Source organism: Oncorhynchus gorbuscha, linkage group LG24 (genome assembly GCF_021184085.1).
Source record: "Oncorhynchus gorbuscha isolate QuinsamMale2020 ecotype Even-year linkage group LG24, OgorEven_v1.0, whole genome shotgun sequence".
Lineage (NCBI taxonomy): Eukaryota > Metazoa > Chordata > Actinopteri > Salmoniformes > Salmonidae > Oncorhynchus > Oncorhynchus gorbuscha.
The window spans coordinates 46,916,309-46,932,417 of NC_060196.1; the positions used below are offsets into that span (position 1 = coordinate 46,916,309).

General features: G+C 44.0%; 1 protein-coding gene across 12 annotated transcripts in view; it reads left to right on the forward strand.

Moving 5' to 3' along the window:
* Nucleotides 1-3,098: 3,098 nt before the first annotated feature.
* Nucleotides 3,099-16,109, forward strand: part of LOC124012930 (adhesion G protein-coupled receptor B2-like) — a 541,176-nt gene continuing 528,165 nt past the window's right edge. For all 12 annotated transcript variants that reach the window (XR_006834797.1, XM_046326992.1, XM_046326996.1 and 9 more), the window contains exon 1: nt 3,099-3,780. The gene's annotated coding sequence lies outside the window, so the exon portion shown is untranslated. The remainder of the gene's footprint in view (nt 3,781-16,109) is intronic.

Genomic DNA, 16,109 nt, shown 5'->3' on the forward strand with positions numbered 1-16,109 from the left:
CGCGACACATCTCCTTCGATAGAGTTGATCAGACTTTTGATTGTACATTGTAAAATGTTTTCCCACTCCTCTTTAATGGTAATGCAATGTTGCTGGATATTGGCAGGAACTGGAACACGCTGTTGTACACGTCAATCCAGAGCATCCCAAGAATGCTCAATGGGTGACATGTCTGGTGAGTATGAAAGCTATGGAAGAACTGGGAAATGTTCAGCTTCCAGGATTTGTGTCCAGATCCTTGCGACATGGGGCCGTGCATTACCATGCTGAAACATGAGGTGACGGTGGTGGATGAATGGCACGACAATGGGCCTCAGGATCAAATGGGCATCATTGTCGTGCCATTTGAAGAATCTCAAATATACAATATATTTTGATTTTTGGTTACTACATGATTCCATATGTGTTATTTCATAGTTGCATGATGCCTTCACTATTATTCTACAATGTAGAAAATAGTACAAATAAAGAAAAAAACCCTTGAATGAGTAGGTGTGTCCCAGCTTTTGACTGGTACTGTAAATATTCACATTCCTAAGTCAATACCTGTTGGAATCACCTTTGGCAGCAATTAAAGCTGTGAGTCTTTTAGAGCTTAGCACACCTGGATTTGACAATATTTGATGAATTGTTTTATTCTTCAAGCGCCGTCAAGTTGGTTGTTTATCATTGCTAGACAGCCATTTTCAAGTCTTGACATAGATTTACAAGACGATTTAAGTCACAAATGTAACTAGGTCACTCAGATGTATTCATTGTCATCTTCGTAAGCAACTCCAGTGTAGATTTGGCCTTTTAATTTAGGTATTGGCCTGCTGAAAGGGGATTTGTCACCCAGTGTCTGTTGGAAAGCAGACAGAACCAGGCTTTCCTCTTATGCATGTGCTTAGCTCTATTCCGTTTATTTTTATCCTACAAAACTCCTTAGTCCTTGCTAATGGCAAGCATACCCATAACATGACGCAGCCACCACCAAGCTTAAAACATGAAGCATGGTAATCAGTGATTTGTTGTGTTGGATTTGCGCCAAACATAACGTTTTGTTTTCAGGACATAAAGTTAATTTCTTTGAAATACCTGAGTGATTTCCTTTCTCTCTGGCAACTGAGTTAGGAAGGACGCCTGCATCTTTGTAGTGACTGGGTGTATATATACACCGTCCAAAGTGTAATTAATCACTTCACCATGTTTCAAGTTCAATGCCATGTTATTTTTACATAAAATAAAATGTGTATTTTATATGCCCATACATAGATGAGAGGTAGGCCTAAACTATAAACATATTTTTTTCAATAAGTTTACATTTAGGAATTCACAGGCGCTGATTTCAGTTTTTTGCGTCTTGTTTTTTATTCAATATTCATAAAACTTCTCAGTGCTCTAGGATCAATTTAGCCTTTTAAATAATAATGAATAAGATTACATGGCCATATGACGCCTGGTCCTAGATCAGCACTCCTACTCAGAGACGTTGTGTGCAAACGGGCCCAGGACTAACCTCGGCATTCTGCGGGGAGCTCTCCCTGGTCCTGAAAAGATGATATGGCTCTCACCCATTGGGTACAGATGTCAGTTCAACATCTAGTTTTGATATACATTTGGTTCAATCAGTGGCGGATTTAGGTATAGGCGACATGGGCAGTCGCCCAGGGCGGCATCTTGCCGGGGGCAGCACACAATTTTGGGGGGAACGGTGACACTTGCACGATCGGTTTTATATCGCTCATTTGCACTTCACGTCAATGTGGGTCAATTAACCTTATCGGAATGGGCTCTCTGCTTCTAGTTTGTGAGCTGGGAAGGTCTCCCACTCAGAAGAACTAGATGGGGAAGGAGTTAGGTTGACCTCAGGTCTCCCCACTGGAAGCCCGAGGTCGAGGGAGCGGTGGAATCTATGAAATAGCTCACCTCTAACTTTGTACAGTGCTAATGCAATTAGTAAAATCAGTCACACGACGAAATGTACCAAATAAACCACAATTCATTCATAATATTGTGAATATATATCTTCACAGACATTTTGTTGCATTTTTTTCTGGTTTGTGCAAAATCATTAAGAATAATATAAAACCAGTCTGCACACCACCAAGGCTAATTGGTTTAGTCTTGACCCTTGGAAGACAGTGTTGGGGTAGGGGTGTTGTATTGACCCTTGGAAGACAGTGTTGGGGTAGGGGTGTTGTATTGACCCTTGGAAGACAGTGTTGGGGTAGGGGTGTTGTATTGACCCTTGGAAGACAGTGTTGGGGTAGGGGTGTTGTATTGACCCTTGGAAGACAGTGTTGGGGTAGGGGTGTTGTATTGATGCTTGAGTGCCAAATAAAAGCACATTGGTCTCTAATTGTCTTTGTTCCTTATTTTTTATATTTGAGTCTTATTTTTGTATACATTTGTATATTTATATGGTTTTAAATGTTATTATTATTTATTTGTGTTGTTCCAAATGTCTGAATAAAAATGACAGTTGGTGCTTTTTTGTGTGTGGGGGATCGCCCAGGGAGCCATAGACTGGTTTCAATTGTCACCCAATCAGATCCAATCAGTTTTCCACGTTGACTCAACGTCATCACATTGATTTATTTGGTTTAAACACCTGGAAACCGTAGAAAAACGTTGATTCAAACCGTTTTTGCACAGTTGGTAATCGGAAACGGAATCTCATTTTATCTTGTTTGTTGACCCATTGCAAATGGTCAATATGCATTTATAAAAGGAATGATCTGCAATATGAGGCTTAGAGATTAGTGCAGGTGGGATAGTACATTTGTAGATGTGTTGTTGTATGAAGAGAAGGCTATAACACAGCATATAAAAAAACAGAACTAAAGGGGGATGATGATATAAATAGTAGGCTGTGTTATTTTTTACCTGTAAGTGAGTTAGTAGTAGACTACGGTGATTAAGCTTTTTTCATATGCTGTGTTTGGAATTTGCGCCGGGGTGACGTAAGCAACAGGATGCGCGCCAGACTGGTCCCCATCGACAGAGAAGAAAAAAAAGAACGAGAGAGAGAGAGACGGGACCGCGCATCTCCGTTCTCCGCTGCTGAAGCGACTGCGGGGAACCAGATGCCCTACTGTGAGCCGCTGCCTGTGGATATCGCGGATGCCAGAGCAGAATAGACCTAGTCGAGAGACAGACCCATTCACACTCAGCCAAAGCGAATAAAGGAGAGGGGTAGTGGGAGAGATAAGGAGAGGTGGTTTTACGCGTTGTCAGTGTGGTTTTCAGCTTCGGAAAAAGAGCTACTGTAAGAAGAGGAGGACTCGCAATATTGGGCACTAAGAATAAGAAAAAAACGCGTTATCCCGTTCTGCTGGTGCTGCGGCTCGTGAGCGCATTCTCTGCTCGGTTTGGAATACAATGTGTCTGCATGAGACCATGGAGATACGGAGTGGATTTATCAAAGAGCACTTCGACAGTTTATGAACAAAACTGGACCTCTCTTTTTCTACGGCATTTTGTCCCCCTTTTTCGTTGGGATTGTGTTTTTTTCTGTATTTTTTCCGTTTGCATATTTTCGTTTGATTTATGGTGTTTTATGATTTCATGTCATATATTTTTTTTTTACTATTTCGGTTTTTACTTTTCATCGGTTTTGGAGGAGAGCTGGATTGACTCGTCGTGAAGATTTGTGGACAGAAGATTCCGCGTCGCTCATGTGAATGATATTCTATCTTCCCAACTGAGACGTGCCATGGATGGAAAACTTAATTTGCATCAACGAAACCGATCGGGAAATATCCGTTACATCGAATAACTACTGCTAACAGCAATCAGGTAAGAATCCATATCACAACTTCTATATTTCTGATTCAAGGTGAACGTAATATGTGCCGATTGTGTGTGTTTTAAACACGATATTCTGTATATCGGAGCTTGGCAGTAAGCGTACTTAACCTATTGACATGGTTGTGAAAGTATCCCTCATAGAAAAGCCCTTGATACATTTGTGTGAATGATGTGTTTTGTGGTGAATACACAAGTTTGAATCCGTAGCATGTTAGAATTAGCCCAACGTTGACATGCGACCTTCTATCCAGCGGGTGCATCTGCGTCAGCCCTGGGAATGTCGCTAACGACTCCTGTTCTGTGAACCTGAACTGGAGTACCGGTCACGGAAAATCAGATTGTTTATACAGCAGAAGACCCTCACATAATACGCAACAGACGCCCTTCGTTTAGCTTTGGCCCAACGCATGTGGTACTGGTCTCTCTAATCCCGGTTTATGTGAGAGTGGTGTGTTTTTGACATTTATCTCAACCTATTCAGTCAGACCTGTAACTTTGCGCAGTGTCGAAAACGCACACAGACTCGCTCTCTTCAACGCGAGTGGTGTAGGCAAGGGATCCTATTTCTTTAGAGATGTGTTGGGAATCACCACAAGCCTTCTCCTCCTCGACACTGGGTCTGTGTGTCTTTTCACCCTGCATTCACACCAATGTGTGTTCGATAGACACATGTCTCATCAAGAGATAACGATATGTTGTAGGCCTATTGTTAGGCGGTTGCTATCCCCCTCTCTCCCAAGTGTGCGGTGTGAGTGCTTGTGTTAGTGCGCGCGCGCGCGCGCATGCATGTGTGTGTTTATAAAGCCCATTTATGGTCAATCTGGAGCCTGGTTGCCATCTCTGTTCAGCTATTACATTCACTCCTTGCCACTCCTGTCGTCTGCCAAAGATACTGGGCTTTAGGCAGTCTTGAAATATGAACATTCTATCAATAATGAGATCAGAGGATTTGATCCTGATTCGAAAACCCTCACAGCCATCATCCAATCGCGATGTTTATGCAAATTGGATTTATAGGAAAACGTTCTAACTTAATGCATGCATTTGATTGAAAACGTCATAACATTGGGGATTCTAACCTATTACATTTTATTGTAAACATAAACATTGGGTGCAAGGAGAACAGAAGATTCACCTTTATTCCATTTTTACCACCAGCCAATGTGGTCACATCACACCAGAGAAGCTCTTGCCATTCAAACTTCACCGCCAGTTCACTGTGTGAACGCCACTGCCTATTATATTTTAGATTTTTGAATTGTTCAAAATACGTGACAAAACTATATTGCTGCTTCTGGGACATGCATTGAGCTAGGCTACTGGTTCAAGAGCTATAAGAGCAATAGAGAGAGGATGGAAGAGAGAGAGAGGCCAGTGGAGATGCCAGCGAGATGCACAAATTGCGCAAGAAGGGAACAGTGAAGACAGAGATATGTAAATTATAAAATCATTCCTAGACTGGGCAATTGAATCCACCATTCGTATGGTAGCCTATATATTAGGCCTAGCCTACTACAGTGAATTTAGGACACCACCACCACCTGTGCTATGCAAGCCAGAAACTAAACTCAGCAAAAAAAGAAACATCCTCTCAACTGCGTTTATTTTCAGCAAACTTAACATTTGTAAATATTTGTATGATCATAACAAGATTCAACAACTGAGACAAACACTGAACAAGTTCCACAGACATGTGACTAACAGAAATGGAAAAACTTGTCCCTGAACAAAGGGGGGTCAAAATCATAAGTAACAGTCAGTATCTGGTGTGGCCACCAGCTGCATTAAGTACTGCAGTGCATCTCCTCCTCATGGACTGCACCAGATTTGCCAGTTCTTGCTGTTGGATGTTACCTCACTCTTCCACCAAGGCACCTGCAAGTTGCCGGACATTTCTGGGGGAATATAGCCCTAGCCCTCACCCTCCGTTCCAACAGGTCTCAGATGGGATTGAGATCCGGGCTCTTCGCTGGCCAAGGCGGAACACTGACATTCTTGTCTTGCAGGAAATCATACACAGAACGAGCAGTATGGCTGGTGGCATTGTCATGCCAGGATGAGCCTGCAGGAAGGGTATCACAAGAGAGAGGAGGATGCCTTCCCTGTAACGCACAGCGTTGAGATTGCCTGCAATGACAACAAGCTCAGTCCTATGATGCTGTCACACACTGCCCCAGATCATGACAGACCCTCCACTTACAAATCGATCCCGCTCCAGAGTACAGGCCTCGGTGTAACGCTCATTCCTGCGACGATAAATGCAAATCCGACAGTCACCCCTGGTGAGACAAAACTGCGACTCGTCAGTGAAGAACACTTTTCGCCAGTCCTTTCTTGGCCAGCGATGGTGGATTTGTACCCATAGACGACGTGATGTCTGGTGAGGACCTGCCTTACAACAGGCCTCAAACCCTCAGTCTGAGCACCGTTGGAGGGATTGTGCATTCCTGGTATAACTCGGGCAGTTGTGTGATGTTCGGATGTACCAATCCTGTGCAGGGGATGTTACACGTGGTCTGCCACTTCGATGATGATCAGCTGTCCATCCTGTCTCTCTGTAGCTCTGTCTTAGGCGTCTCACAGTACGGACATTGCAATTTATTGCCCTGGCCACATCTGCAGTCATCATGCCTCCTTGCAGCATGCCTAAGGCACATTCAAACAGATGAGCAGGGACCCTGGGAATCTTTCTTTTGGTGTTTTTCTGAGTCCGTAGGAAGGCCTCTTTAGTGTCCTAAGTTTTTATAACTGTTACTGTCAGGATTTGGCCAGGGTTGTTCCGGTTTTTGGTCACTAGATGCCCCCATTGTGCTTTTTGACCTTTTGTTTTCCCTTGATCCCCCATTATTATTTGCACCTGTGCCTCATTTCCCCTGATTGTATTTAAACCCTTAGTTTTTCTCAGTTCTTTGCTCTGTGTTTGTATGTTAGCACCCAGCCCTAGTATTCTGTGAACTCTTGTTGATCCCGGTGGACTCTCTTGTGGAATTCTGTTTTTTGTTCTTGTTTATTTATTTTTGAGTATCTTTTGAGGCTTTTTATGCTATACCTACCACCTTATGGATTTACCTTTTTGTCTTGGAGGATTACCTTTGTTCTTGTGGAATTCCTTTTGAGGTTGTGGAGTTACATGTTTTCCTGAAGAACTTAACTTTTTACTTCATTAAATACACCGTCTCAAGTACTGCTGTGTCTGCCTCATCTTCTGGGTTCTGCCGACTATTCGTGGCTCAGTTGGTTAAGTGACTGTTTCTCACTCCGGAGACCCGGGTTCGTAACCGGGTCCTGACAGTTACCTTAATTGCCTACAGTCTTTAAGCTGTTAATGTCTTAAGAACCGTTCCACAGGTGCATGTTCATTAATTGTTCATGGTTAATTTCCTCCGCAAGGCAATCAAACAAGCTAAGCGTCAGTATAGAGACAAAGTAGAGTCGCAATTCAACGGCTCAGACATGAGAGGTATGTGGCAGGGTCTATAGTCAATCATGCACTGTAAACGGAACAGTTCCCGTCGCAGACCAGGATGTCTTGCTCCCAGACAGACTAAACAACTTCTTTGCTCGCTTTGAGGACAATACAGTGCCACTGACATAGCCCGCTACCAAAACCTGCGGACTCTCCTTCACTGCAGCCGACGTGAGCAAAACATTTAAACGTGTCAACCATCGCAAGGCTGCAGGCTCAGACGGCATCCCCAGCCGCATCCTCAGAGCATGAGCAGACCAGCTGGCTGGTGTGTTTACGGACATATTCAATCAATCTTTATCCCAGTCTGCTGTCCCAACATGCTTCAAGAGGTCCACCTGTTCCTGTTCCCAAGAAAGCGAATGTAACTGAGCTAAATGACTACCGCCCTGTAGCACTCACTTCCGTCATCATGAAGTGCTTTGAGAGACTAGTCAAGGACCATATCACCTCCACCCTACCTGACACCCTAGACCCACTCCAATTCGCTTACCGCCCAAATAGGTCCACAGATGATGCAAGCACACTGCACACTGCCCTAACCCATCTGGACAAGAGGAATACCTATGTGAGAATGCTGTTCATTGACTACAGCTCAGCATTTATTATTATTACTATTATTTGACCATGCTGGTCATTTATGAACATTTGATAATATTGGCCATATTCTGTTATAATCTCCACCCGGCACAGCCAGAAGAGGACTGGCCACCCCTTATAGCCTGGTTCCTCTCTAGGTTTCTTCCTAGGTTTTGGCCTTTCTAGGGAGTTTTTCCTAGCCAACGTGCTTCAATACCTGCATTCCTTGCATTTTGGAGTTTTAGGCTGGGTTTCTGTACAGCACATTGAGATATCAGCTGATGTACGAAGGGCTATATAAATACATTTGATTTGACTTAACACCATAGTACCCTCCAAACTCGTCATCAAGCTCGAGACCCTGGGACTCGACCCCGCCTTGTGCAACTGAGTCCTGGACTTCCTGATGGGCCTCCCCCAGGTGGTGAGGGTAGGTCAAAAATCTCCACCCCGCTGATCCTCAACACTGGGGCCCCAGAAGGGTGCGTTCTCAGCCCTCTCCTGTACTCCCTGTTCACCCACGACTGCGTGGCCATGCACGTCTCCAACTCAACCACTACAATGGTGGGCTTGATTACCAACAACGACGAGACGGCCTACAGGGAGGAGGCGAGGGCCCTCGGAGAGTGGTGTCAGGAAAATAACCTCACACTCAACGTCAACAAAACATTGTAGATGATCGTGGACATCAGGAAACCGCAGAGGGAGCACCCCGCTATCCACATCGACGGACAGTAATGGAGAGGGTAGAAAGTTTTAAGTTTCTCGCCGTACACATCACGGACAAACTGAAATGGTCCAACCACACAGACAGCATGGCGAAGAAGGCGCAGCAGCACCTCTTCAACCTCAAGAGGCTGAAGAAATTTGGCTTGTCAACAAAAACACTCACAAACTTCTACAGATGCACAATCGAGAGCATCCTGTCGGGCTGTATCACCGCCTGGTACGGCAAACTGCTCCGCCCATAACCGTAAGCCTCTCCAGAAGGTAGTGAGGTCTGCACAACGCATCACTGGGGGCAAAATACGTGCCCTCTAGGACACCTACACCACCCGATGTCACAGGAAGGCCAAAAATATCATCAAGGACAACAACCACCCAAACCACTGCCTGTTCACCCCGTTAACATCCAGAAGGCGAGGTCAGTACAGGTGCATTAAAGCAGAGACCGAAAGACTGAAAAACAGCTTCTATCTCATATCATATGTATATACTGTACTCTATACCATCTACTGCATCTTGCCATCTTGATGTAATGTATCACTAGCCACTTTAAACAATGGCACTTTTATATGTTTACATACCCTACATTACTCATCTCATATGTATATACTGTTTTTAAACCCTTTACAATGAAGATCTGTGAAGTTATTTGGATGTTTACTAATTATCTTTGAAAGACAGAGTCCTGAAAAAGGGACATTTTCTTTTTTTTGCTGAGTTTAGGTTTCCATCCAATTGGCGACAGATTTTCATGTGGATATTCTAAAATCTGCATAAAAACAATATTCGCATATTCCCGCCAGAGATGTTTCCATGAAATTGACTTGTTGCTGAAAAAAAGCCTGTGCATGATGATCTGCACATAAAAATAATTTTGCAGTTAAATTCCCATGTACTGAATTACAAATACACGTTATTTAGGTTTCTATCGCATTTTCAACTCCACTAATGGCTCAGTAACAATACTTTTAGCCTTTTAGGCTGTAGCGTATGTGCCCACTCGGTCTTGGCATGTGTGCTCTATCTGACAGCTCACAGATACAGCCCCTACACGATGAGATTATTATGGATACAAGATTGATTATTTTTATTTGACAAATGGCAGCCAAGCATCGATCATCATGTCACCAGAATAAGACCCTCGATATCTATTAGAATGGAGCATCAAGCTCGTCACCGTGCACTTTCATCAACCTGTGAAGTTCATCATAACTTAGTTCTTCTGTAGGCTAATAAAGTCCGTGCTTAATTTGTAAATCGGGAGGTGGTGGAACAAAACGTGAGCTGGAGAGGGGGGTCACCTGGGGAGCTGTGAGGTACCAGAATGCATTGCATGCATATCATAGCATTTGCGTAGTGATAGAGCAGTAGAGTAGAGGCACTTCGAGAATTTGCACACATGGGTGTTTTTTTGTAGCCCAGGGTCAGGGAAAAATGTGGACTTTTCTAAACGCATTTCCTGCAATTTTACATCATTTTACATGACTGGAAACTTTGGCAGAATCTGTTTTAACACCGCAGAAATGATAGAAACGACAGGCTCCATTGACACTGACAACCTGAGAATGTGAGATCAATAAAAACAACCTTGTGTGGAGACATATTGTAGGCTACAATATGAGGAGGAAATTATAGTCCTAAAAAATGCTTTCCAGTTTCACTGACTCACCCAATGATGTGCAGCTCAATCACTAGATGATGGCTCATGCATATTCTCTCTTGTTTTATTTTGGAAAACAATATTTGGAAGTTGGTGAAATATTTGGTAGCCTACAGCAGAGAGTTTAGATTATTCTCTTTTCAGCCCTTTTCAGTCATTTGCTTTCCAACCGGTGTTTTCCCCAGGCAGGTCACCCTTGATACAAGTCAGAATTCGACATCCATCCATGTCTGAGGAGGTCAGGTGATGTGGTAACCGGCCACTAGGGGCAACAGTGAGCACTTATACCTTCAAGTAGGTTTCAGTTTAGCTAGGGTATTGTGGATGGTGCATCTGATTCCAAAGGTTGCAAGTTCGAATACAGTAAAATAAAGTGGTTTTGATATTTTTGTTTTAAGCCTATCCCCAACCTTAACCCTTACCTGACCTATTCAGAGTTAATGTCTAACCTTAGCAATTCGGAGATAGTGCCTAAACTTAACCTTAAACACATTTGGAACAACTTCAAAATTTGAAATTTGAGAAAAATGGATGAACGTCTAATTCTGATGTGATACTTTGAGAGCTTGTAGCTTTTTGTATTTTTATTTGAAATATTTCAAAGGCCTGTTTTGTCTGAATGCTGTTCACTGACAGATTTGCCTCTTGGCCCGGACTGTAGTCTATGCCTTGTTATTATGTTACGCACAACCCACAGCTAGACTTTTAAAAAAGCTATTATTCCTCTGAGGCTAAATTAAAGTCATTCTTATGGTGTAGTAGGCTATTTTGAAGTATTCCTTTATTTCTGAATAGACAGCAGTAATTCTATAACTTTAGCACATTTATTTTAATTTATCAGGGGTGCTGCAGAACCCTTAGTGTGGCTATGATTCTATAAGGAAATAATTTATGAAGTGCAACACTGGAGAGATGAGAGTTGCAGGCTCATGTCTATCACAGCAGAGAGAGGAAGAGATCATAGAAAGTGAATGTCATTCTAGTTCTGTGAGAGATACAGGCGCTCTTCTCACACAGCCACTGCAACACTTTGGTCTCAAACATAGGTTATAATGTTGTACAAACCATAAGCCAGGGCTAGCCCAACCAGAATAAACTCTTAGAATATCAGGCCTGGGATGAAAATCGACTTTTTCACATTATTCTGCACTGAATAGACTGCATGCTTTCTAGAGTTGTAGTGGGAGTGGGCGGACCATCATCGCATGACTCCAAGTTTACTTCCATATGATGGTTATTATACACTGTATCAATATTTGTGCATAAAGGCGTTACCACCAGCATTTCTTACATGATACATTTTACCAACACAAAAAGACTCCACCTTGTCTTGCATTTATTTTTAACATTTGGAAAGTTTAACGACAACTTTGCTGTTTTCATCAGGCTTGTCGTGACATTTTATATGCAACGTACTTTACTCGCATAAAAAGTTTGGATGGAAACCTGCTTAGAGACAAACAAAATGTTTTGTTTGTGTCACGCCCTGACCATAGAGAGCCATTGTTTTTCTATGGTGAAGTAGGTCAGGCCGTGACTGGGGGTGATCTAGTTTATTTACTTCTATGTGGTGATCTAAGTTTATTTTCTATGTTGGTGAGTTGTATGAATCCCAATTAGAGGCAGCTGGTAATCGTTGTCTCTAATTGGGGATCATATTTAAGTAGCTGTTTTTCCCACCTGTGTTTGTGGGATATTGTTTGTGTTCGTGCATGTACACCACGTTTCGTTCTTTCTTTCTTGTTTTGTTTTGCTTAAGTTTCACTTAGAAATAAAGATGTGGAACTCAACCTCCGCTGTTCATTGGTCCTTCTCTACACACGGTCGTGACAGAATATCCCACCACAACGGGACCAAGTAACGTGCCCGGGAAGAGATGGCATCCTGGTCTTTGGAGGAGATAGTGGAGAGAATATCCTGGACTTGGGAGGAAGTCTGGGTAAGACACGAAAGCCTGCTATGGAAACAGACGACAGGAGAGAAGGGAGGACAGCGACGACGCCGGGGTTCGTGGCCACATAAAAAGCCCAAAAAACAGCCCAAAAATATTTGGAGGGGGGCACAAAGGGTGGTCGGCGGAGCCTCGGATTGAACCAGAGCCAGTCTGGGAGAAGAGGGAGAAACTGGAGGAGAGTGAACAGAGAGAGTCAGAGACCGACAGTGAGTGGATGGAGGTATTGGAGGAGAAAGAGAGGAGAGAGTTGTTGAGTTGGTGGAAGATGCACGACATTTGCCCTAAAGAGCGTGTAATCAGTTTAATGCCACCTGAGTCAGCTCCCCATACTCATACTGAGGAGTGTGCTATTAGTCAGGTGAAATCTGTGCCGGCTCCACGCACCAGGTCTCCAGTACGCATCCACAGCCCAGTAAGTCCTGTGCCAGCTCTCCAAACTTTCCTTGAGGAGCGTGTCATTTGTCCGGTGCCATGTGTGCCGGTTCTACGCACCAGGTCTCCAGTGCGCCTCCACAGCCCAGTACGTCCTGTGCCAGCTCCTCCCACTCATCGTGCGATGTGTGTCATCGAACCGGTACCATTGATGCCGTCTATATGCATCAGGTCTCCAGTACGTCTCCACAGCCCGGTACGTCCTGTGCCAGCTCCACGCACCAGGCTTCCAGTGTGCCTTCCCAGTCCGGTACATCCTGTCCCTCCTCCCCGCACTCACCCTGAAGTGCATGTCTCCAGTCCGGTACCACCTGTGTCAGCTCCACACACCAGGCCTCCAGTGCGTTTCCCCAGTCCGGTACGTCCTGTGCCTCCTCCCCGCACTCGCCCTGGAGTGAGTGTCACCAGTTCAGTGACACCTGTACCGGCCCCACGCATCAGGCCTCCAGTGCGCCTTCACAGTCCAGAACTTCCAGTGACAATTCCCAGCCCAGAGCTTCCGGCGACGGTCCCCAGTCCAGAGCTCCCGGCGACGGTCCACAGTCCGGAACCTCCTGAGACGGTCCACATCCCGGAACCTCCAGCGACAGTCAACGGTCCGTAACCTTCAGCGAGGGTCAACGGTCTGGAGCTTCCAATCACAGCGCCCAGTCCCGTTCCATGGCAGGAGCCTTCCCCTGCGCCGATGCCCAGCTCAAACACGGCGTCCAGTCCAGCTCCATGGCAGGAGCCCTCCTCTGCACCGATGTACAGGCTAGGCACAGTGTTCAGCCTGGGTCCATGGCTGAATCTGCGGGATGAGCGGGTTCATCGGCCCGCTCCAGAGCCACCACCAAAGATGGTGGATCCGCGAGCTGAGCGGGTTCTTCATCCCACACCAGAGCCGCCCCCGATGCTGGCGGATCCGCGGGATGAGTGGGTACTTCGTCCCACACCAGAGCCGCCACTGACACTAATCACCCCCCCCACCCTCCCTATTTGGGGAAGTAAACTTGGAGTAACACGATAATATGGTGTGTGATCCTCTCACTACGACTTGGGAAATCATGCAGTTTGTTACGCTACAGATGAAATCAATTTTGCACAGTGATGAGCTTGATGCTTCTTTCCAACAGTGGTGGAGAAGTACCTAATTGTCAAACTTGAGATTTTTGAATATTCATATGAATATTTGGCATCCATTGGATGTATACATAGCTAATTAATTGGGGGGGGAAAATTAAGAATTACAAGGGGCAGTTTGTAAAAACGAATGTCCATTCAGAAAGTTTACTAGAGTAGCCGGTCTGGACTCCATCTCTGGACTCCATCTCTAAAAGGCAGTGTAGCACTTATTTCTCAATACCAGAAACACATATAATAATAACTTAGAGCACCTCAAGAAAACACTCCCAAATTATTATTTTTTAAATAAATTGTTATGATATTGTAATGTTGTTCTTAAAGGATGAGGTTTTGAGGTTTGAGGTTTTCTCTAACTTCGGAAACAATCCCACAATGCCCTGTGGTCAGCGTCACACAGTGTATGAAAAACATATAAAAAGTGGGATACATTTGTGAAAATGAGGTGGGCGAATTGGGCCTCTACTTGTCATACTTGTCAATCTGTGCGGCACATTTCATCCCTGAGAACTTCCACGGCGGTCAACAATGGAAGGAGGGCTTCAGCAAGAAGATGATTCTCAAAGTGAATGCTGTCCCAATCATTAACATGGCTTGTAAAACATCTCAAAGAACCATCTGCACCAGCGGAGACCACAAGCATTATCACTGGCATGGAAGTAAACAGGTAAAAAGTGAAAGAGATAGCTACCGTATTTAGCTCACGTCTTACATCTAAATAACACTGAGAAAACTAACCAAATGTTCTCATTTCTGCCAGCTGTTGGTAGCTAACTGCTGATGGTGTCATAGATAGTACAAACCTATGGGAAAGCGTTGTTTTCAAGGTGTTTGTGGGGGCTCTCCGTTGCGGTTATTCGATCATTCTGTGGTTCTGGGGGAGTTTTCTATACAGTCTGCCGAGTGTGAGCTAAACTGAAATCCGATTGTGGATTGGGTGACATTTTGGAGAAGCCCAGGAGCAATGCTTGTTTTGGAAGGGTGGATTGTAGATTTTGGTCCATAGGAAAGTTTATTTTTGGATCGGATGATTAATGTGGTCACAGTTGCTTCTTGTTGAAGAGACAGAAGATAACATTAGCTTGCTATAGCTACCTATCCTCTTCCTCCATTTCTGAATGGATTTGTAGCATTTTGTTCTTGCTGGCAAAAGAACTGAGCTAGCTTTTGTTTGTATATTGCCATATGTCAATATCATAGCCAATTATGTCACTGAAATGGGCTAGTAAATATCCTAAACCCAACCAGTTAGACAGTGATAGCCACAAGCTAAAACCGGGGAGAGAGGGAGGAGAGATCTATCCCCATTACCTCCCGATCTCTTTCCAGGAGTTCAAACCATTTTTTGAGTCTTAGAAATCCCTACACGAGGTATCATAAAGATGTGTATTTGCAAACTTGTTCTTTTAGCCTTTTGTAAAAGTTCTCCATGTTTGTTTTAAAGGACGTTGTCAAGGAAGTTTATAAAGGATGTACCACCCCCACCTACCGTCAAGCTGTGATGTCTATTATGTCAATGCGGAGATATGCAGAGCTATGTGGACCCCTCTGCATTGTTACAGCATTAGGGAGGAGCAAGGCATTGCCGTATGGTGCCTCCTCACCGCATTGCCAGATCAATCATACGTCACATTTAGTGTATTCTCCTGTGGATCACTAACGAATGATGTGTCATTCCTTCGGTCCAACAGTCCCAGTCAGTATGAAATAGAACGCTGGTTACAAAATTGGCTCATAGCAAAAACTTTGGCATTTTCAAATGCAGTTTTCTTGTTGTCTGCTTGTTATAGTCAATTACAAAACTACATTTAAGAAAAGGGCAACATGTCTAAAGATTACTTGAACATGCCTGCTCCCAAACATTCCACTACTTCAAAATGCATAATATCGTAGGGCTTCCCTCAAGCCCCTTTTCATGATGGCGCTAGCAGCCACGTAAGTGAGTGTTAGCTAGTTACCAACCAGAAAGGGACCAACAACACAAACAAATGGACTATAAAGTTACAAGTAGTGAGTGGAGTTACTTTACAAAACAAGTTAATTGTCTTACCTGTGATGAAATGTTTTCCACACTCATAGCTATGTGTATCCTACTTGGACACCGGGTCCCCACAATTTCCCACTCTTTCAAACTTAATAGCCTGCACTTCAGTCACAGGATCTTCTCACAGACTCTATTTCCCTACTTGGGAGAATTGTGAATCGTAGGTCGAGATGTTTGACCTGGTTACATTGAACATCACAGCAGCTTTTCAGCTTGTTTTGATAGTTCTGTATTACAAAAAAACAAAGTTGTCATGTTTTTACAATGGGGGACAATGTTTTCCCCAATTTATGGCATTTGAGGGGTATTCCTTCATATAACATGAATACTGATG